The 23,758-nt window shown below is 43.2% G+C and overlaps 1 protein-coding gene across 1 annotated transcript in view; it reads left to right on the top strand.

Annotated features, from left to right (window-relative positions):
• The first annotated feature begins 723 nt into the window (after positions 1–723).
• NAALADL2 (N-acetylated alpha-linked acidic dipeptidase like 2) overlaps positions 724–23,758 on the top strand; it is a 438,547-nt gene continuing 415,512 nt past the window's right edge. Inside the window, exon 1 of the mRNA XM_066193760.1 lies at positions 724–905. The gene's annotated coding sequence lies outside the window, so the exon portion shown is untranslated. The remainder of the gene's footprint in view (positions 906–23,758) is intronic.

Below are 23,758 nucleotides of genomic sequence, written 5' to 3' on the forward strand. Positions count from 1 at the left end.
CAAAAGCGACAATATTTCAGAGCACACTCCTCTCTGAAAGGCAGAGAGCTCCAGAACAAGTAATACTCTCTCTTCTTGATAATGAAAGGCTGATTTATTCTTGCTGCATTATGATAAAAGGCACCATATATTTTGTGACATATTGAAATCAGTGGGGCACCTTTATCCTTTACCAGTGGGGCAATTTCAATTCCCCATAGCCTTGTTCAGATGCACCTAACATTCTTGGACTTTCTAACACAAATTCTAACCTGCATTTCACAGGCAATGTGAAAGTGGCATCGGGAACTTTGGATGTGGCTTTGGAGAGGACTGCATGTAGCTGCAAACACAGCCCTCTTCTGCAAAATAGGCAATCCTGCATGTTTGATGACAGGGAATGGTGTACATGGTGAGAAGAATTAATAAAGCAGTTGCCTAAATTCTGTTTTGTGGGGGGGAGGTTCAGATTTGAGGCCCATCGGGAGGCTAAAGATGAACATCAAACAAGCATCAGCTGATGCTTCAGTCACTCCTTGTGTGTTCAGGTCCTGGGTCAATCCCAGTGATGGGGTTCTCTCCTGGCCAGGTATTTCTCTTTTGTAATCCCAAGCCCAGGCTGAGCTCCAGTGAGGTAGGTTCCTTCAGGTAACGGCAGCCAGGAGTTTTGCATTTGGGAGTTCATGAACTGCAAATAGTTGTCAAAGAGCATCAATGTTTGCATCTGGGACTGCACTCCCACAAGTCCCTGCTGGAAAGAAGCTTCCAGAAAGGGGAAGAAGCAGAGCTGTGGGGTGAGAAGGGAAGGGATGTAGCTCTGGGACCCTGATCTACAGATGCAAAAGCAGGTTTGGAAGGAAAACTGAAAAGAACGAGACAACCAGGATATCTTCAGTCTGTGGAGAAGAGCCTTTCCCAGAATGGAGGTGGGTGTTTCAGTATCTTAAAGGGAATGGAATTTATATGGTTGTTTTACAGATACTCCTGAATGGATGTGTTTCAAGGAGGGGATAAACCAGGGGAGTTGGAGGGAGTACAGCCAAGGAGCTGTACTCGCTCACCATGCCTTTCAGGCAGCAAAGCCGTGAAAAGTGCAAAATGAGAATTCAGAACTGGGAGAAATACTTGGGTTATTTTTTTAAGAGTCCTGCATCTTTCTGACAAAGTCCTACATGGTAGAAAAATGCCAAACTGTTGATTTTCTTGGAATGCTTATGTTCCTAATTACTTAATTGGTTCAATGCCTGCATTACATGTGGGTTTTGTTCTAACTTTTTGTTACCACTCGTGTTTTTATTCTCCATACCACTAAAATCTAATCAATGTGAGATGTAACTGTTTGAGGGATTTTCGTTGCCATAAGTCATAGGGGTTCTTTTTAGACTCTTTCCATATTAATGCTTACTTAGCTTTTTCTTCTGGCTTTTGTTTTCCATGAGGAATATCCACCCTCTCCTTGTGGAAGAGGGGGAGTGATATGTTTGTTTGGGATTTTTTTAAATTATTTTTATTTCTTAAGTGAGAACAGTCCTCCTAATATCTACTTTCTGGTGAGGGAAGTAAATCATGAAATTATGTATTTATCATCCCTTTTTATTTTTAAAGGTATAATAGAAGGAAATCCACTTAGCAAATCAGGTACAAAACAAAGGTCTATGTTTTAGGAGCCGTTGGAAGAAAATTGGCTCTTGTGATGAAGCGTTATTCAGTCCATCACACATGTGAAGTACAATTTTGCCCCTGAGGTGAAGAAATGGGGGCTTTTTACTTTTCTATGTAACTTTGGAATTTGGAGGATTTTCCTTGTGTGCATTACTGTCCCGCTTGGCAGTGCCTCTTGCACTTATATTTGGGGTATGCTAACGATGGCAGCGGCAAATATGTGTCTACTTGCAGAGTGAGGCAGGTAGAGGAAATAGGGTCAGGACTGTCTCCAGTCCTGCTTCCCCCACACAGCTCCTCTTCACAATGGGAAAAGGAGGATTTTATTGTTCGGTTTTGTTCTGGACCTGTTTCAATATTAACTGCTCTTGATAGAGAGTTAATAACACCCAGCGGTGTTTGAATTAACCTGTCTGTATGAACAGGAGCAACCTAGAGGCCCTGAGCTTTGTGCACCACCTGCCTAAGGTACTAGGGAGCCATCAACACTTCCATATCATCCCAACACTGCCTGGGCTTTAGGGCTGTGTCTGTGGTTGGGGCTGCCTCATGTTCCTTAGCAGTGATTTCAAGGTAGGCTAAATTAGCCATTAAATTATAAACTGAGAGATAAGTGACCTCTGGTTATTTGAAAGAGTGTATTTGCTATAAGCCAATTATAAATATATCCCAAGAGGCAGCAATGGGTGCATGGTGGGTCCCTTCCTGGGCAGAGGTTCAGCAAGCAGTGTTTTCAGTATCCTGGGAGTAATGTTCAGCTTTGGAGGGCACGGAGAGCAGGAGGAAAGGGGGATGTGCTGCAGCAACACCTCTTCAGTATTTCCCTTCTTTCACATACAGGTTATTACCTTTCGTGTCACTGTGATGCATGAGAGTGACTGTGAGTGATGTTGATGATGTGCTGTGGGGAGGGATGGAGTTTGAATTCTCCTCTTTGACTTTCCAGCACTTCTTTCTGGTACAGAGTAAGATTATTTTCTTCTCTTTTCCTGTTCCTCTTCAGAGCACTCCAAGAATACTAACAGCGTTCTTGTTCTGTGCTTTGCCGAGCACGGGGCTGCGAAATCCAGCTGGCACTTGCACAGAGATTCATATGGAGAACTGTCCGGGCTTCCTCCTCTTAACCCTCTATAAGGCCAGCCATCCTGTTTTTCAAGATACAAATGAATAAAATAAAATGAAAATGCCAGAATAGAATGTAGAAACTGCTGTTGCATCTGACTGATGTGTTAAGACTGCAGCTTGAAAATAGAGGGCAAATCATGTGAAAATGTTAGTACTGCAGGAGAGAGAACAAGGTCTGGAGAGAAGGAAAAATAATTTAAAGAATATTCTAAGCAAAAGTGCCAGAAGGAAGTTGTACATATTTCAGAGAGACAGATTGGGCAAAGAAGCCTGGCAAAGCAAACCCTTGTAGCAAAGCTGTTAAAATGGCATTGTCTCAGAGCAGTGAAACTCTGCTCTCTGGATTTCTCTGCATGAGTTAACCGGACCCCCAGCCATTGTTTCCTACGAGTGAAATAACTTGATAGGCAGCAGGAGGCAAAATTATTTCAAGTCTTTTGGCATTGCTTCCTGTAACCAAAAAAGTAAACACGGACATCAGCATGTAAACAGGATGCTCAGCTGTAAGTTAGAGCAAGATGTAGCTTGTTCTACATTCAGCTTTTCTAAAAATAATTCAGCTTTAGTAAATAAGACATTCTGTATGTGTATCCTACTTCAACACATTTCAGATTGCTGTCAACAAACTGTAGGATTTTAGTAGAAGGTGTTTGCTAAATAATAAGTAAGGCAAACTGGATTTACCAAATCAGACCTTCTCTGTTTTTGTTGCTAAACTTCTGTATGGAATATGCTTTTCTGTATTTAGATAAATGCTGCTAGGGATTTACTGTTCTATTTGTGAATGTGGCTGTTCTTGCAGAGCAGTCTTATGCCTGAGATACTGGGATAACCAGGAGGTGGGTGTTCTACTTCTAGCGCCGCATTACTGTGTTTTTTAGCTTTTTTTTTTTTTAATATGCATTTTGGCAAGCAAGACCATATTTTTAACTGGATTTTTGTTGTTGTTGTTGTTTTTGTTGGTTTTTTTTTAAATTTTGCTGCTGGCAAAATGTGAGCTCTTCAGATTCTAGATAAAACTGCTGCAGCTTCTCTTGGAAGTTATAATTTGGACATGTAGAGCTGTGTCTCATAAAATAAACTATAGTCCCATGGTATCCCGTGTTGACTGAGTACAGGGAAACTGTAGCTCTATGGGAGACCTGTCAGCAGCCTCCCTGTGCCTTTGAGCAAGTTACAAAGAAGACAGAGCCAGGCTCTTAGAGCGCTGTATGGCAGGAAGCTGAGAGGCAAAGGACATAAACTGAAGTCACAGAGGTTTACGTTGAATTTAAGGGGAAAACTTTCTCATTGTTAGGCTAGTCCAGCAGATTTTGCCCAGAGAAGTTGTGTAACCTCCAACTGTGGAGATTTTTCAAAATCTGGTTGGATAAAGCTCTGGGCTGCTATGGCAGACAGCAGTTTTGGATCGTAACCTAGTTGAGGTTTTATGTCAAAATCTGATGCACCTATATAAATGTCCTTTTGACCTACACAGACAAAGGAGAGGGCAAAGTGAATTATAGCCTGGGAGCCCGGGGGATTTCTTCTCTTGATTTTCCAGCAAAGATGGTGTTCTTAACATTAGATATAGAGTAAGAATATAGTAGGAACAGTGCAACAGGGTGACTTCCTGACTCCTTAAATAACAGACCCAGATCACATAAATTGCACTTGAGAATTTCCAAAATATTGTTGTCATTAGATTGTTGAAAGGTAAGTCACGCAACTTGGCAATAAAGGTTGGAAATAGGGCAAAAATCCACCTTTTTTTCCCAATCTAGATATGGCACATTTTGTAATGTGTTATAGTGGTAGTGTCTGGTATTAGAAGTGAGTGATGGTGTTTAGAGGGTGAATTCAAAGCTTGTAGGGCAAGTTGCAAATATAAGGGTAAATGTTCATGGGAAAAGGGCCGTTGCCTCTGGCTTGGACTTCTCTCCCTCCACACATACACGTCCTGTGTTATGCTGCAGTTATAAAACAGCTGCTTACTGTACCTGTTTGCCTCTAACCCTTTAGCTTCTGGTAGAGAAGCGTGAGGAGGCATAAATCAATGGGTAATGAGACTTGTTTCTTTCTTTTTCACAAGTGTGTGCACACTATTGCAAACAGAATGTTCTCAAGAGCTTTAAGTGGTCAGTCTCATCACAGGCAGGTAGTGAGACCAGGTGAACAGGCTCCTTGGTGTGGGTTTACCTCAGTTGGGATCTTGGTGTAATGTCTGCACCAAGAAGTAGAGGAGTGGCTGATTTCCCACTTCTAGAAATCTAAGTGCTGCACTTGCCCCCATAGCAGAGATTTTGTGGATTTAAATATCCAGATGGTGGTACTTGGCAAAAGTCACATCTTACATGGTTTAATTCACACTGCAGTTGTTCATTTCGATGCTGGAGATGACGTCAGAGTAGGAAGTGTTTCAAAATGAAAATGTTTGTCCGAGGCCATTTCTATTTCAAGTCTATGAATAAAAAGAGGAGGGGGACCGAAAGGAGAAGCTGCTGGCTGTTAATGGTGGTCTACTGGTGTGACTATTTTAAGTGAATAGACCATTGAGAACAATGATGGTGCTTTCAGTGCAGAATATCCCCTCTTGAACAGCCAGACAGTCTTTAAAACGGCTCTGGCCACATGCCATCTTCACCTTAAGCACCACACTCCTGGCTGCTAAAGAACATTGTCCTAGTAGTTTAAAACTGGGCCCCATGGATGTTGGGGAATACATTTAGTGCAGATAGCTTGGGGTACAAGCTGCAGGTTGAGCTGAGGGGCAGGGCCCCAAAGGAAGAGGCCGTGAACTGAGGGCATGGGGACCTGGGGTACAGCCAGGTGAGGGACAGGGACATGGCAGGAGCTGAGGACCCCTGGACTTTCCCAGCCAGAGACTGTAAGGGGATAAAAGCCCAGAGGCTCCTTTGTTTTGCACTCCTCCTTGGAGGCACCGGCCCAACCTGTTGTTTGGTTATTGCACCATGGTTAAAATGCTTTAAGGATCTGGATATCTGTGACTGCTGTGGGAAACCTGGAGTCGAGGGATGAGGAAACTTGGGGTGATTGTGAGTGGAGGGGGTGTAGCTGAGAAGGGGCCTCAGTTGCAGCTCAGGTGGTGAGAGTGACTTCTGGATGGTGGGACAAGGAAGTTTCCTTAACCATTGATATCAAACACTCTGGTGCTGAACTGTTTTCGTTGCATGCTATGGAAAACACTTTTGTGGGAATATTCTTCAAACAGTCCTGACTTTTGCAAAAGACCTCAAGAAATCCCCAAGAACACATGGTACAAGACTGTTCAGGAAGAAGCAAAGCCAGAAAACCCTCTGCTATCTTTTTCCCAGTTACACATGTTATGCAGTACTTCCTTCAAGATTTATATTCTAAGGATTGTGTTCCTTGGCTGGATAGGGCTCCAAGTTGATGACTTGGAGCCTTCAGTAGGAAAACTGGCATGTGCCTTGCCAATGCAAATGAAGGCAGATTTTTGACATTCCAGTTCCAAGTTCAGGGTGCTCTGATCACTCAGCAGCTTTTAATAGAGGGAGAGTCTCCACTTATCAGTGTAATGCCAAAGACCAGCGCTGGATTCATTTTATTTATTATTCATTTTATGGAGTAAGTTTTCCTCACCCTAGAGAAGAAAATCAAATGTGGAACTACAAAGGAAGTTGGTGATTCTGTGTGTTTTGTTGGTTAGATGGAAGATGCTAAAGCTAGTAAAAACTCAATGTGAGTTAATGATAATATCTGTTTTCAACACTTACCCTCTAACAGAGCATTCATGTTATCCTAACAAGCAACCAAGTTGTGAAGAAAATTGTTGTTTGTGTACCAAACTTTGCTAGTCAGAGCCACCGGAGCTCTGCATTAAAGGCAAGGAAGGTCAAGCTGCATGAATCTTAATGTGCCATCTGAATTCCTGGTACTATTTGGAAAGGAATGAAGATGTCTGGTGGGAAAGAGTGTATTGCTCTAAAATATTTAAAGTGCAAAAGAAAACGGGCTGTACTCTGCCATCCTTAAAACATAAGAGGTAAAACCCATAAATACAGGCTGTATTTTTATGGGCAAGAACAGTGCATTTCTTAGTCTGTTGCACAGTCAGCCTTTTGGCATACTAATTGCTGAAATCATGAACATCCACAGCTTCAAGCTGGTTGCTGAAGTTATCCCACTAAATCTTTATACAAAAATTTAAAAAGTAACCAACTGACAAAAACTATAGCTACTTCTTCACAAATTCTCCTCTAAGGACACTGTTGTTCTAATAAAGTGATGAGACTTTCTTACCCCAGCTAGGGATGCTGCTAAACCAAGCTGAAATACCCATCTTGCTGGGATGATCCTTCAGGCACTGTTTAAATGATGCACCAGGAAATACATCGACCTTAACTTGACATTTGTTGTCCTTGCTGCTTTCCCATGCTAGTTCTGTAAGCCACTGAATTTTTCCCTTGGAGTCATGAGTAGTATTTAAGAAAAAAACCCAAACTCTCCTTATTCTTAGAAATGACAATTTTGTTGATGAGCCATCCATTTTCTTTCACTTATGAACTTTGAATTGTATGCTGCTTTGACAGCATTTTTACTCTTGGAAGTATCCAGCGACACCATCACATTTCAAAAACGCCCCAACTGTTCAGCGCTGAATTGTCTTGCTCCATGCACTGCTGCTCAGGATGAAAGTGAACCAGAGCAGTGAAAAGCTATTTATTACGCGATGGCATCTTCAGGCCTGTGTTAGTCTGAAAAGGTATTTCATTCTATTACGTTGCTACCTTAACAGTCTGCAGGTTATGCTTTGCTTAAAAAGTAGTTTAATCACCCTTAATTTTAAATTTTTTTGCTATGGGAATTAAAACTGTTACCAATCCCAAGATACCAGCTGAAATGAGCATATAGGAAAATACTAGATACTGAAGCAGCGCTGCCTCTCATGTGGTCTTTCTTGGACCCCTTCTGCCCAGAATTAAAAAAAAAAAAAAAAAAAAAAAAAAAAAGCAAGATTTTCCTGTAAAATTGGCATACCTTTCTCTGTACCAGTCTCTGCTATGGATTTGTTTATCCTGATTGGAATAAAAGTCCATGCACTGATAGACATTTAGGTTTGAATTATGGCAGGCACAGGCCTCATGACAGCAACAGGATCAGGAATGCGCTAGCTTCTGCATGTTTAACAGGGGCAAGGAAACAACTCCAGTGCAGTGGGATGGACTATCCCTGCTGTGGGCAGTGCTGTTCTGTGAATCAGTAAAAACTCGGGAATGGAAATAGGGGATGAGCCATCAGGATCTGTGCTGAAAGTAACTCTGCCACGGACTTACAGTGTGAGCCATAAGGCAGATTTCAGTGCCCAGCACTGCACTGACAACAGGATACAGCATGAGCTGAGTGGCAGCTTCCCACCAGATGCACCAAGGCTTAAGTCTAAGTCTGTCACTACTCCTAAAGTATGGTTTTGCTCTAATTACAGTTTTTAAAATATTTCAGCTTTCTACACACTGGTCCCCTGCAGAGTTAAAACTGGAATGTCCTTGATTTTGTTGATTTCAGTGAAAATTGTTACACCATTTTATCAGATTTTGATTTAATTAGTCTGCTTCAGGGAGAGAATTAACATAGCATGTATAGCCCCTATTTAAGGGTACCCAGAATTGTATAATAGGGAAGTTTGTGCCAAACAAACAGCTGGGCTCTGTCTGGAGAAGCTTATATTCTGGTGGCGCAAACAAAAATACACAATAAATACAAACACAGAACAGCGTGTGGCCATTGCAGTTGGTAGTAAATGGAAAGAAATTAAATTCTTCTGTTTCTGTGATGTTCTTCTGCTAAGTGCCTCAGAATTATAATAACTTGTTATTGTTTCTTTGTATGGACTGTCTTTTGACACACTCCCCTTTTAAACAGAGCTTCTGTTCCAATACTTGGACTATTTAGCAGATTTCTTCTTATAACTTGCACCTTCTTTCCTTGTTTTAGACTCTCTTGTGATAATTCTGCTTCCAAGTTATCTCTCCATCACTGATGGTTCCATATGGTCACTCAATTCATACAGTTAATTTAATTAATTACTCTATAGAGAAGCACTGCACTGGGCACAAACTCTAGTGTGTCTTTCCTGATGGATCACTGGGCAAAGCCCTCAATCATGGGGACTTACATTGGAATCTGATTTTAATTATATAGATACTTACAAAAAACAGTCAAAAGCTACATTAGGAAAGTAATGTTATGTACGTCTTTAAAAAACAATTGTAAAGAGGTGCCTACAAGCTAGTGAAGTTTTCATTTGATGTAATAAAAAAAAAATCCTATTTCTTGCTATTTACAAACTAGAGTAAAAACATTTGGGCTCTTACACATCATTTTCTTATTTTTCTGACAGCAAACTTGGGACAATCCTTCCCACAACAGTGGAAGCTTTTTTTGTGTCTTGTCAGAGATAAGGTGACTGTGTGGAAAAACAATGATGATAGGGATCTGTAATTACTTGTGACTGATGAGCATATCTGACACTGTTTCCTGGTATGCACTGATAATTCTCTGAGGTAAGAGGGAAACAGACAACTTCCTCTGCTGCTGGCAGAAGATATTTTATTCAGGATGCTGCTTGTGGTGAGGTTTTGGGCAGGATTGCTATACCACAGCGTGAAAATATTAGGAAAAACAATGCATGTCTGGGGAGCATCTGTTAAATGTTTCTGTCTTTCAGGTTTGGTATAGTATGAATAAAGAGGAAATGAGTCCTGGGAGACAGAGAGCTCTTTCAGATGTCAGTCCTCCAATTAACTCTGTAAGGGCACACCAGAGCATCTCTGGGTAAAGGCCATCTAGCTTTTTCTCTTAATATGAATGGTGGCAATATAATTATTTTGAGTGGTGAAAGAAGATTCTCTCTTGGGAGAAATTGGTCTTGATTCAAAAGTACTGATATATGCAAAGTCAGAACTGGACCCTGTAGCAGCTTTATTTTAAGCTGAACATTTAAACTGTGTATGATATTTTAAAGTTTCTGAGAAGTTTTTGAAATGTGGACTAGTGTAAATTATGCAGAGGTCTTGGAGCTCAAAGAACTACAAACAGGCTTTCAAATCTACTACTAACCCTCAAAACTATCTCTACCTGAATGGCTTAAATGAAATACTGCACTCTGGAAGAGTAAGAGGATAATATTTGGCTTAACTGCACTTTATACTGTGCTTCTCAAAATGATCAGTTGCAAGACAATCATTAAAATCACAGGCTATATGTTACTGTCCTTGGAAGCAAATGATACATTGCAAGATTTGCGGGTCTTTGTCTTTTATCACAGCAAATCGAATGTGTCTATGTCAACAGGGGTTCTTTTCAGATTGTTCCTTTTTTAGCTAGGCCTGCTGCTTTTAAATAAAACGTTTTGGGCTAATAAAGAACAAAAATGCTGATGTTAGTGTTGGTTTAAGAATTGCTGTTTCCTTTAAGTCTCCTTTCTTGCTAAGTACTGACTATAATGCAGCTCCAGATGAAATCAACCAGTAATTAGGGGTTGTCTCCTTTCTATCTTCTCCACAATCTCTGGCAGTTACCTCTCTTGTTCAAAAACAACTGGAGGTCAGGTTATGTGAAGAAACCCCGGGATGAGCTGAATGATCAAGACCCAGAAAAGCCTGGAGCACTGTAGTCTGTAGTGTTCCTCCTCCATTTGGAACAAATTACCTATCCCAGCTTCAGATCTCAGTGGGGGGAGAATATAAATTGTTTTTTATTAAGTCTTGATGTTGCGTTCGCCACCCTACCTGTGTGCAGAGTATTTGCTGTAAGTGTGAGCCCTGCAGGTTGCCAAAGGGCCACTTGCAATGCACTGTCTTCTCCTCCCGTTCCAGTTTTGCTGTGTTAGACATCTTGGATTAGAAACCTAAGCAGGGCATCAAGCATGAGGTGCAGAAACCTGGAGAAGGGGGAGGGAAGTCTGGCTGGAGAACACCAATGCACGTATTTCATGGTAAAAAGGTGTAAGAGGATCTAAACGTGCCAGGCTTTGGTGGGAAAAAAAAAAAAAAAAGGGTAGTTAAAAAAAGAGGATATTTTCTATAAGCAAGATTAAAGGAAATTAAATTGAAGGATTAAGGCTCAGCTTCTCTACCTGTTCTCATTTTCTGTTTCAATTCACAAAAACCTCCTAAAATCCACCAGTGATTATTCTTTAAATAATGAAAAAAGCAAGAAGCATGTCTTCTCCATAATCTGTGGCTATAATCTTCACCATAGAAACTGTTTCTCTTGTAAAACGACTTTGGGTGTTGTGGAGTCCTGCTTATGAGGAATGTTGATTATATTCATTCACATCTCTTGAATGAGTGGGTCTGGGATTCTCTGAGTGCTGTGTCCAGCTCTGGGGCCCCTAAAATAAGGATGATTTGAAGCTGCCGGAGTAAGACCTACAAAGACCAGAGGCCTGGAGCATCTCTCCTATGGAGTCAAGCAAAGTTGGGGTTCAGCCTGAAAAGGTTCTGGGAGACATTAAAGCCCCTTGCAGTACCAAGAGAGCTGCACAGACTTTGGGGAACTTTGCTGTGCATCTTAAGGATACAGCTTTATTGAGTGGGAGGGGAAAGGCAGGGAGAATCCACTGCAGGAAAGCTTTGAGAAGAAACAGGACTTCCATCTCATTTCAATATGACAGGTTTCAAAGTAGAAAGAAAATGCGATTAAGTAGGGAGTGATTTCCTTTACAGAAAAAAATAATCATGCTCTAGTTTAAGCTTGGACAAAAATTAGAATTTCCTGCTTTTGCTAGTTACTCTTTGTAAGGCATGGATCAAGGACTAGAAAAACTTCAGATACTGCAGAACCACAGAAGTTCTTTTGCATCACTATGCACTACTTAAACAGTACTTGAAAATGAATCAGACATTCTTCCAACTGTGTAAAGCATGTCTGCTTAAAAGCCAGTTTTAGGGAGGCATTTCACTGCTTTTCGGGATGATGAATAATTAATGGCTTGTCTAAGTATGTCGCATTCCTCCTCCTTTAGTTATCCTTTCCTAAGTACTTGGGGAAGCCATGGCCGTCCTTCTAGGCCTAATTCTGTTACCTTCTCACTTTCTGAAGGCTGTACAGCTGCACACTCCCATCCTCTGGATCAGAGTACTTGATTGTACAGGGGTAGAAACAGACCCTGAGCTAAGCTGGAGTTACCTTAGGAGGTGCATGGAGGCAGTTCAACACTTAGGATGCCTGATACAGGAACATCAGCTCTAGTGAGTTTCCATGATCCATTTAATGTCTTCATTCTTTGGAAGCTACTGTTATTAGCAGACTTTATAGGTAGGTAACGCTCATTTTTGTTGCTTTGTAGTGTTATTTTTCCAAATTCATTATTTAAAAGGTCATTTTCCAAGGTTGCTAGGTCTGAAATGACTGTTCTTGGCAGCAGCTCCAACTGTCTCTTCATTTCATTAATTTTCTTGCTGAATCGTGGGTTTGTTCTGTAAGATACATATATCCAATTAATTTTTCAGTATAAAAGGCAGAGATTGCCCATAAAAAGGAATTTTAGACTTTCAAACTGCATTTAGCAGATGGTTTTAAAGGTATTTAATTTCTTGTTTCCTCAAGTGGGGCTTCTGTTATTTAAATGTGTGGTGCCTTTAGGCTGTGTAAAGAAGCAGGACTTGACATTCCAGGCATGCCTACCAGTCCTCTTGGTCTCAGTACCTTCCTTGATTAAATGCTGTGGGAATGGGCGATAAGGGGCAGGACTGTAGGTCCCTTTCAGACCTTTAAAATGACAGGTTTAATGCTCTCCTTCTCCCGACTGGAATAAATAGTCCTGCCAACTACAGTGCTCAGTGTCCTCTAGCAAGGGAGAGGACGTCACCCTTCGTAGTGTCAGTCCACCAGCGTGGCAACCAGGTAGGATCTTTCTTATATGGGTCGTAGACTGAACTCTCTTTAAAATTACGATTTTTCTGTTAGTAAGTCGAATGTAACCCAAAAAAGCAGCATCAAACCCAGCAAGGATTAAGGGAGCCACGAGGTGGCACTTCTGCTGCACAGAATGCCTAAAGCCCAATCACTTTGCAGGCTGGTAAAAATACAAAACGAAACAAAACAAACAAACCCAACTTTCACCTACAGAAGGAAAGCAAACTTATTCTTAAAAACAGCCATTTAAAGTCGGGAGTTAAACCATTACATGGATTCCTTTCAGCCTAAGCAGGAGCTGGACTCGTTGATCCTTGTGAGACTCTTCCAACTCAAGTTATTCTATGATTTTTTGCTGAACCTTCTGTAAAGCAAAAACTTAGAAACTGCCTTATCCAGTATCTCAAGTCAGTGAAGTCTCTTTAAACCTAAAATTCAATTTTTCCATGCTTCCGTGCCCATTTCCAAACTACCTGATAAATTTTTGGTAAGGAAAGGTGTGCACCAATACTGAGGTGTTCCATGGATGTACAGTTTTCATGTACAGTTTCATTTCAGAAAAGTTTTAAGGGAAGGTTTTTAAGTTTGTATTTGATTATCTTAAATGTCCTTTTCTAGTCAGGCCACAATAAGTTTTTGCAAAATGTAATTGCTTGGAGGTTTCTTTTTCTTCGTAATAGAAATCTATTTCAGTTTCCTTGAATGTTGGGGTGCAGTTGATTTATTTTTTTTTGGTGACTCACTTCTAGGCTGTGTGGTCACAATTCAGTATATAAAAAAAAAATCCTCGCCAGTTGTCTCAAACTTCTTTTCACTTTGGTCCTCTGTAAGCAAACGCTCTCTGCCTGTGATCTGCGATGAGGCCAATCCTTGGCAAAAATGTTGGGGGAAGGGAGGAATTCTTACAACAGCAGCAGGAAGACAGGGGTCCGGGCAGCAAAGCTAGCCTGGTTTTAGCAAAAACTTAATGGAATTTTGTATTTGACTGACTTCTGGCTATTGCTTAGTAATTAAAGAGATCTGTCCAGGAATTTCTGACTAAGATGCAGCAGAGTCACGAGACTCCAAAGAGCTTTCCTAACAAACTCCTAACGAGTTTGAAGCCCTGTGTGAAAGCATGTGGAGCTATGGCTGGTGCACTTTGCCTTTGGAGATGATTTCTCTGCTGCAGTGTCAGCTCACACTTGTGCCAAGTTTGCGACTATCCACAAGCAGTTCACAGCTGAAGCAAGGAAATGGGGAACTGTGGTGGTGGCAAATCCATTTCAAACTTCATCCTCAGACTTTCTCATGAATAGGCATGACTGGCTTAAGCTACAGAGCACAAAATCCTCAAGTCTGGAGTGACTAACGAAACCAGTCTCTAGCCACAGCTGATACCTGGGGGTGGTATAGAAAAGAGAAGAACATACAAAAGAGCAGAGTTATAACATGCTATTGCAGGAGACGAAAAAACTGTGAATAAAAACTGATGAATCATGCTTTGAGTAAGTGCATTTGTACACCTACAAGCCCGATAGATTTCTTTGGGCAAGAAAAGTACACCTCCAGCTGTTTTACTTCTGCCTAATGCTGAAAAAAGGACTTTATTAATGAGGATTGTAGATTAGTTCACCTGCTCTTCAGTGATTACATTGCTCAGTTTTTTTCTAAAATTGTTTTCAGAGCTACAGCAGTCCAGCCACACTTCCCCATTAATACTTTATTAGCAGGAGTCAGTTCTGTTATAAACACTTGAAATTTGCTTTTCTGTCTGCTTATATGTGCACCATATGCCTAGAAGACTTCTGGAAGACTTTGTTTTCTGCCTTTTCTGCAACAGCTGCTGGGCTAAGATGCCTTTATTTCAATAGTAGTTTTTATTCAGTAGGGAAAATATTTTTAATGTCCCCTCCCTCCCTCCCTCCCTCCCTCCCTCCCTTCCTCCCTTCCTTCCTTCCTTCCCATTCTGGGAACTGTGGCTGGACATATTTTTCCTTTTTAAAATGCACATTCCTATCAGTAATTCCCTTAGGGTAAACAATACTAACCCTGACTTCAGACAGTGAAATTTATCAGGGTGATGCTTCTCCTGCCTTTGTTGAACAGCTGAGCCCGGTACCTTGTGTGGTAGCATCCGGGATTACAGGACAAATTGTAGATTTAGGGACAGAATTAACAGCGAAATGCTTCCGAGCAGAACTAAGTCATCAATCTGGGCCGGGGAAATTTGTTTTATTAAGGAGACAAGCGTAATGGCAGTGCATTCAAGATCAACGTTTACCTGTTAAGAGGCTTTGTGAAAGCGGTGTGATCGCAGCAGACACCTAGACACCCGCGCTGCGGTGCGGTTCCACCCCCCGGGGGTCAGTTTCAGGCGTGCCCGCAGCGCGGGGCGGTTCGGTCTGGGATCCGCAGGGATGTCCCGGCTCTGCGTCCTGCCTGGCCCCGGCTGCGCTCAGCTCCTCTCCCCTCCCAGCTCCGGGGCTGCGCGGATCTAACTTGTACGGGCACAAAAAGCTGCGGATCACAAATTATCCCCCTCCCTAAACACGTAAACCAAGGCTTGAACACCTCTATTATCTGTCACACGGTACCAAAGGCTCAGAGAGTTGGGGCTGCTCAGCCTGGAGATGAGAAAACTCCAAGGAAACCTCAGAGCCCCCTTCAGTTAACAGAGAGGGAGAGGGTCTTTTGACAAGGTCTGGAATGGTATGACGAAGGAGAAGCTTTCGCTGGAGAGAGAGTACACCTAGATTAGGTACATAAAAGAAACTCTCCCCAGTGCGGGCGGCGAGGCCCTGGCACAGGCTGCCCATAGAAGCCGCGGTCGCCCCGTCCCTGGCAGTGCTCAACGCCGGGCTGGACAGAGCTCCGCGCTCCCGGCTCTAGCGGAAGGCGTCCCTGCCCACGGCACACGAGTTGTAACAAGCCGCTCTTTACAAACCCAACCGTTCCCCCTCCCGTGAACCGCCCGGGCGGCCCCGGCACGGCCCCGGCACGGCCCCGGCACGGCCCCGCGGGCGCTCCCCGGGGTGGCCCCTCACGGCCGGGGCCGGGCGCGCTCCGCTTTACGGCTGCTGAAAACTCCCTGGGCGGGCCGGGCCGGGCCGTGCGGCGCCGGGCACCGGGCACCGGGCAGGGCAGCAGGTACCGCCGGGCAGGGCAGCAGGTACCGCGGGCCGAGGCAGCAGGTACCGCCGGGCAGGGCAGCAGGTACCGCGGGCCGAGGCAGCAGGTACCGCCGGGCAGGGCAGCAGGTACCGCCGGGCAGGGCAGCAGGTACCGCCGGGCACGGCGCAGGCACCGGGCAGGGCAGCGCAGGTAACGCCAGGCACCGGGCAGGGCAGCGCAGGTAACGCCGGGCACCGCGCAGGGCAGCGCAGGCACCGGGCAGGGCAGCACAGGTAACGCCGGGCACCGGGCAGGGCAGCGCAGGTAACGCCGGGCACCGCGCAGGGCAGCGCAGGTAACGCCGGGCACCGGGCAGGGCAGCGCAGGTAACGCCGGGCACCGCGCAGGGCGGCGCAGGCACCGCCGGCTCGGGCGGGCGGGACCCCCGGGCCCTCACCTCAACCCCCCGGGCGTGGCGGAGCCCGGCTGTCAGCGCGGGGGGCGAACTCGGTCGGCTCCGTGCGTGGTTGGTTGGTTGGTTGGTTGGTTGGTGTTTCCGCTAAAAGTAACTCAGAACTCGGTGAAATAAAAGGATCTGCGGGGGCTCCGGGCGGGAGCTGGGAGCTGGGTTGGGATGGTCCCGCACAGCCCCGGGGAGCTCCCTCTCTCGCCCTCCATCCCTGGTTCCCACTGCCCCCGTGCTCCGCTCTTGGCTTTCTGTTCGCTGAGAAACGGGACACGAGCGCGGTCTCGCCCGAGTTTAGAAACTGAATGATGTGTTAGCGCCTTAAAGCTTTAAAGCGTTGGAGCGGAGCGCCCGGAGCACGGTGAGCCGGTCACACGTTGAACCCCTGCTGCAAGCCGTGAGCGCAGTCGGCGGCATGACAGGACGCGCTCCCCTCGGGCTCCGGGCGTGCTCGGGGTACCGGGGGCGCGACCGGGAAATTTCGCAAGGCTCATTCTAGTACAACATTGTCATTGTCCTTCTGCGTGATCCTCGGTGTCTTGGTTTCTCCGTCCGTGCGGAGCTCCTTGACTTCAGCAGGTACTCGTCTCCTGTAACTGAGATGGCCTCAAAACTGTAATTAAAACACACTCCGTAACGAGTGTGGAGTTGACACTTGCAAAACAGCACGGAGGCATCTCGCTGACTTCAGCCGAAACTTGCGGCATTGTTGCTGAGTCATCAGGACAGAAATACTCGGGGAAGAAATAAAGAATTCAGATTTTTAACCCTAATATGAACAGCCTGTTTCATCTTGGGTTATTTATTACTTGGTACATATTTCTTGCATTTACAGGCGAATTTATTTGTTCAGTGGTTAGCATATGGAATGCATTAGACGACTGAAACTGTAACGATGCCAGTCCTGTATATCAAGCAATACTGTATGTATTTTTAGAATTTTAATCTAAAGAGCTCTTGTATGAGTCCCAGTACATCCATAATGCAGCATTTATCTCTGCTATCATCAAAATACTAAAGAGTGTCTTCTGAATTTTGCTCATGGATCACATTCCTAGTAGATGTCTAAACTCTATGATAATCTACTATGAAGTTAATCACCTGAAACAAGCCAAATAATGATCTGTTGTAGCTTACCTTTAGCAGGTTTTTTTTTTCAGCTGGAGTTTTAATTAAAAACTCTAGAGCTACACAAACAACATTTTCTTAAAAAACCAGTAAGTTATCCTAGAGAGACACACTTTTTTCCAAGTTTCATCAGATATTTTTTGGGTTTAGTGTCTATCTAAACTTAGCAGAGCTTTTTTTTTTCCACATCCTTAAAACTGAGAGTTTTACATTACTCAAGATGCTAGCTGAAACTATACTAGCAGGTCACATTGTTTGATAATGAAGCAATACTTTTGTTTGTGATAATGGAAAACTGGTGTTTTTTTGCATTTTAGAGTTGGGTCGAGGTTGTTTATCTGAAGCAGAAAATAAGGTTTAAATGGGAAGAAAGTCAGAATTGTCTAAGTTCATAGAAGGATGCTCGTGGTTCACATGCATGTCACAAGCTGCAGTTTTTTGGTAGCAGCTCCCAAAGTCATGCTGGATCATGTGACTTCCCGCTCTGTTAGTCTTCATAGCTGAGGTCTTTGCTTGTCACTGCTGTGGTACATACCTGCATTATTTTTTTCCCCCTTTTTAAAATAATCTCAGGGTATGAACACAAACTAGACAAAAATAGACCTTCAAAGTGCTTTATCTCCCCTTAATAAACAGATTTATTTCAGAAGTTCTTCGTGATTCACATGTAATCCTCCTCAGATTTTTTCAGTGGCTCTGGATCTTCTACTCTAAAACGTAATTTTATTGGCCAGGCCAGCATTCCTTCAGTATAGAATTGCTTAAATGCAGTTTGGGCAGTATTATTACTTTTCTGTTCTTTTCCAACCCTCTCCTCCCCTGTGATGTTTGCTTTGGTGTTTAGACACATGCATTATAAATACATTTATAAATGAGTTCATTAGGAGAATACAATGTAATATGAGGACGTCATTGATAGATGACTCCAAATTAAACTTTAGTAGGACCGGGATCCTGTTTTGCATTTTTGTGCAGATCATATTTTGGTTTGCATTTAATCCAACTATGAAATAGACATTATCTCCAGCTGTGGGATACAGATAGTGGAAATTGCATCCAGTAAGTAACTCAGTGTTCTGAGAAAAGAGTTCCTAGCCAGGTGGGGATCAGTCTCTTCTCCTGAGTAACAAGTAAAAGGACAAGAGGAACTGCTTCTGCCTGGGGGAGTTCAGATTGGGTATTGGAAAAAGAATTCTTCACAGAAGGAGGCTGTGGAGCGCTAGAGCAATCTGCTCAGGAGAGTGGTGGAGTTCTCCTTCCTGGAGGGATTTAAAGGATATGTAAATGTGACTCTTGGGGACACAGTGTAGTGCTGGGCTTGACAGTGCTGGGTTAGTGGTTGAACTGGACGTCCTTAGAGGCCTTTTCCAACCTGGGAGGTTCTGTGGTTCTGTCATCAGTTGGAAGCAATGCCTTATGTTCTCAAAGACTTAGCAACGTGTGCATCACAGCGCTTTGTTCCTCCTTGTTGGGTCTGTCAGTTGTGTGTGCCTGGTTTACGCTGCTGTGCAGGGAAGCAGCAAAGGTCACCGTTCATCCTCCAGTACCTGTGTAGCTCCAAAAAACTGATGATCAAGTACACCTGTCACAGCCCAGGCTGAGTGCAGAAGAGCGGTCGTTTTCTCTCAGCCATCTTCTTGCCATGGGATCTGTTGTTCAGTTGGGATCTAGCAGAGGAAAGAATACCAGGACTGCGTATGTATCTGAAAACGTGAAGTAATCAAATGAGGGTTCACCAACACTGCTTCTCCTGGTTTCTTGTACAAATGCGTTTGCAGTTCTTTATGGATGTCTGAAGCACGGAATAGCTACAGGAACGGAATAAAAATGAGAAAATGCTATTATTTATTACTGATCTGTTACTTGTGTCGAAAATCGATGACGTGGGTTGTTGACCTCAGTAAGCCTTGACTTTGAATTCAGACTGGTTAACTCTATACACTGCTAAGCACAGCATTCCACCTTTATCCTGAGCCAAAGGATTCTGCAGTCACACAGTTGTTCTGGGCTTTCTGCTGGGCTTCCTGCTTGAAAATCAGAGGGATGCGTCTCCCAAACACGTGTAGGGAGGGGGATATATGCAACAGTCATCTGGGAAGTTGAATTGGTAGAATTGTTGGGACTGTTCTTTAGTTTTCTCTGCATTGCTTGTTTTAGCTTCTCAGTTAACTGTTTTCCACGTAAATACAGATTAATTTGACGGAACTTGCAGAAAAGCTTTGGTATGACCCAGTCTCTGTGTGACTGGGCAGGAAATGTACCGTGTCTTTGTGTTGGGCACTAATGAGATCCCTCCAAGAAGCTTCTGTCAAGTTTAGGTGTTCATACTTCAAGCAGGATGTCAGAGAAGAACTGTAAGAATGAATAAGGCTTGAAAATAGCTCCTGAGGGAGAAATTCCAAGGGCTCAATATGTTAAATATTATCAAAGAGAAAGGAGGGGAGGGACTTGATTGCAGTGTTAAAGTGTGCGCCTTGTGAACAGAAACTCTGCGATGGAGCAGAAAATGGTGGGATATCAAGATCCTGTGGCTAAAATGTGAGCCAGACACATTTGCAGTAGAAATAAGAACTGCATCTTCAGCAAGAGGGTAATTCATTGCACATTATGGTGGGATATTCATCAAAGGAAAATTTTAATTGGAATACGGTATTCTTCCTTTAAGATGTACCTAAGTAAAACTTAATTGAGGACATGTGTCCATGTGCTATACAAGTCACAGCAGATGATCAAAGTATTTTTTTTCTGTATCTAAATACCAGCATCTACATAGAAAGACAATAATAAAATATGGTTAGCCCAGGAGACTGTTGAAATTAAAACAGAACTGATGGGTAACTGAAGACTTTTAAATATCTGAAATGCCTGGGAACAATGAATCACAGAATCACAAAATAGTTAGGGTTGGAAGGGATGTCTGGAGATCATAGAGACCAAACCCCAGAACAAAGAACTGTAAAACAAGAATTTGTTTTAACTGTACTGAAGACTGAAAATTTGGGTTGGCGAGTAATTCTTTAGCCATGCAAAGATCTTATTGCACTGAGTTTCTGCATTAGGAGGTCTTGGCCATCTTAAATACTAAATTAACAGGCCAGTTGCTAAGATTCCTTACAAGTTTTCATGAAAGTACTGTGGAAATTAAGGTGGTTGAAGTTCAGAATCTGAAAGAAAGGTGAAATTAAAAAAAAAAAATCCTGGTGTCATTGAGTAACTTTCGTAGAAGAGAACACTTGGGCTGCTGTAGAAAACTGCTGAATACAACAGGGTGGTAACAGAACACACTGTGTGTGGGGGGGAATTACTGGAGGTTTTGCAAGGAGGGATTTGTAGATCCTGCAGAGATTTGGGGGAAATCTGTGTTATAATGCATTATCTCCTGCAGTGAAGAGCCAGCAGGAATGTTCTGAGGTTTTTCCTGTGCTCAGTTTTACATGCCTTTAGCAGTCAATGCTTTCAGCTCTTAGGCTTAGTGGAATTGTAGGCAGCTGTGCTGGTTTTGCTGGGGATAGAGTTAATTTTCTTCCTAGTAGCTGGAACGCGGCTGTGCATTGGATTTGTGCTGGAAACGGTGTTGGTAGCAAAGGGATGTTTTGGTTAGCACTAAGTAGTGCTTGCACAGAGCCAAGGCCTTTTCTGCTCCTCACCTCCCCAGTGAGGGGGCTGGGGGTGCACAAGGAGTTGGCAGGGTCAGAGTTGGGATAGCTGATCCCAGTGACCCAGGGAATATTCCAGATTAAATGGTGGTGTGCTCAGCATAAAGCTGGGGAAGCAGAAAAGGGGGACATTTGGAGTGATGGCACTTATTTTCCCAAGTCATTTTTAGGTGTGGTGGATCCAGGCTTTGCTGGGGTTGTCTGAACACCTGCCTGCCCATGGGAGGTGGGGAACGAATTCCGTGTCTGGTTTTGCTTTCCTGCACGGCTTTTACTTCACCTGTTAAACTGGCTTCATCTCAGCCCACGGGTTTTCTCACTTTGCTGATTCTCTCCCCCTTCTCGCTGTGGGGGAGTGGCTGTGTGCGGCTGGGTTGCTGGATTGAACCCCCTTGCTGGGGGTTAAACCACGACAGCAGCATGAGGAGAAATTAAAGAATGGAACATCAAAATAGCAAGCCCTCCCTTTGGCACAGTTTTGACAGGATGAGCCGAAGTCAAGCCGAAGCGCAAGTCAGATAAGATATGCCTGTCTTGTGTAAACTCTTCAGTTTTTTGGAGGACATGTCAGGAATCAGCCTTCAATATCACGAGAGATCATCAGAATAAATGGCAAGGACCAAGCTAAGCGCACATCACTCAGTGAAACCAGTCTTTTTCTTAAATCCCAGAGGATACTGGAGCAATGACCAGGGGATTGATGAGGGAGCGTGGTTTGGTGAACCACATCATGTGTATGATGAGGACCAGCTGGTTATAAAACTGCAGCAATTACAGCAGGAAAAGTCTGCAGCTGGAAGGATTTTTGAGAGTCTGAAAGTGATTGTGCTTCTTGTCTCAAGGGATAATGTGCAAGTATCCAGAAAGTTTCACGATACATGCTGAAGAAAAAGCTGGGTATTGGTTGTATTGCTCAATGTAGGCGTTGGAAATGGCTGAAAAAGTCGAGGTTTTTGGGGCTCAGTCCACAGATCCTAAGCCTCTTACTTTGATTGCACACTTCCTTACGAATATTTCGTAGCTGAGAAACAGCTGGATGATGGATGACTCTGAGTGGTGCAATTACAGAAAAACCTGCAGCGGTGAGGGTGCAAGACTGAGATGTTTGACCGTGCATTGTTTTTCTCATTACTAATAGTAGAAAGTAGGTGAAGTCGTACCTTCCTTCAGGACTGTTTTTAAATTATTATTCTTGTCTTTATATTTAGGCATTTATTTTTATGTTCCAAGTAGGAAAAAGGTTCTGCGTTTTCTCCTTTATATTTCCATTCATGTTGGAGATTACCTAAATCTGTTTCAAGCTTTATCTTTGCAATGGTGGTAAAAATTTAACTTTCATAAAACATAAGACTTTTTTTTTCTTTCTTTATGCACTGACTTAGGCTGTTAATATGTGTGATGTAAGGTATCGTGGGCCAACTTTGTGGTTTAAAAAGATTAACTTTAGTAAAACCGTAGCGTGAAGTATGTGTGTAGAGTGAAGGGTGAAAAATTTCAAAAACCCCCTAATTATTTGCAGAAAACCGTGTGTATACTGACAATTTCCAAGTAGACTTGGGTGTATTTATCTACCCATTATAGTTCTTATTTTACGGATGAATATGCTAAGTGCTATTCAGAATTATTTGGCCATATGTTCCTGTTTTTATGGGACTTCATTTTGCGGGCTCTTTATATAAATAAAGTTTTCTCTTCATGATGGAATGTACTAAGAGGGAGAGGAAAGAATGTTATTTCAAATGTTATACCTTTCACAAAAGAGCAGATGGTGTTTGTGTGCAGGGCTTCGAGGAAGTTTTACACTTTGAAACTGCCGCTTTATTTCAGATTGTCTCCGAGAAATGAGTGGTTTTAGCTCTCGTGGAGCATCCCAAGGTGTGTCACAGCTGATGTCCTGAGGCCAGCAGAGATGTGGGGTTACACTGACCCTTTGTCACTGTGTTTGTATAATGTGGATTGTTCCCAAGTGCAGGCAAGAGTTGCTTGCCTAAAGTTTGTTCTGTGCAGTTCTTTAGCAAGAGTGGTCCTGAGTGAGGTGGCACTAAATGATCTCAAGTTTCTGCATCTTTTTTTCAGGCCTTTTAAGACTTGATTCTTGTAAGACTTCCAGCTGTGGCAGCTGATGGGGAACAGTCCCCTGGTGACACGGGTCGGCTCCTTCAGCACCTTTGGACAGCTCACCATCACCACAGTTGGTTGTCTGCAGTCAATTTGATGCTTCATTGGCACTGAATTTGATCCAAAATCCCCTGGGAAAAACAGTAGGCAGATGATTAATTTTCCTATTTGTCTTTTAATATGAAGTTTTTGAAATCCACTGGTCATGCCAATCGTGAGAAAAAATGGACTTGTTAGTAAAGTCTCAGAGGAACTTTTAGGTGGGTGCTGCAGGCTTCATTGACACATTAAATTATTGAACATAATTTTTTACAAACATGTTCCAAGGCATTTACATCTATGAATCACAAACATCACGCTGGGTGAGACTGAAGGCAGGGATTTACATTGTTTTGCTGTCCACATTAGTTAATTTTCACTGTTCCCTTGCTTAGTTGTTGGGGGTTTTTATGACAATATTTGGGCATATTAAAAAGCCTATTCTCCTCATGGTGATTTGCTTCAAATAACTTCTTTTTAGTACTGTTTTGGTAGGAACAAATCCGTATGAGCTCTGACACAGAATTAATGTCTTGCCTGAATATTTGAAATGTAATTAGAGAGCAGCAAAAAAAAAAATACTGAACTGCTGTAGATACACACCTTGTAT

The sequence above is a fragment of the Chamaea fasciata genome, unplaced genomic scaffold, assembly GCF_029207755.1.
Source record: "Chamaea fasciata isolate MVZ Bird 193981 ecotype frontalis unplaced genomic scaffold, bChaFas1.0.hap1 SCAF_11, whole genome shotgun sequence".
In the NCBI taxonomy this organism is placed as follows: Eukaryota; Metazoa; Chordata; class Aves; order Passeriformes; family Sylviidae; genus Chamaea; species Chamaea fasciata.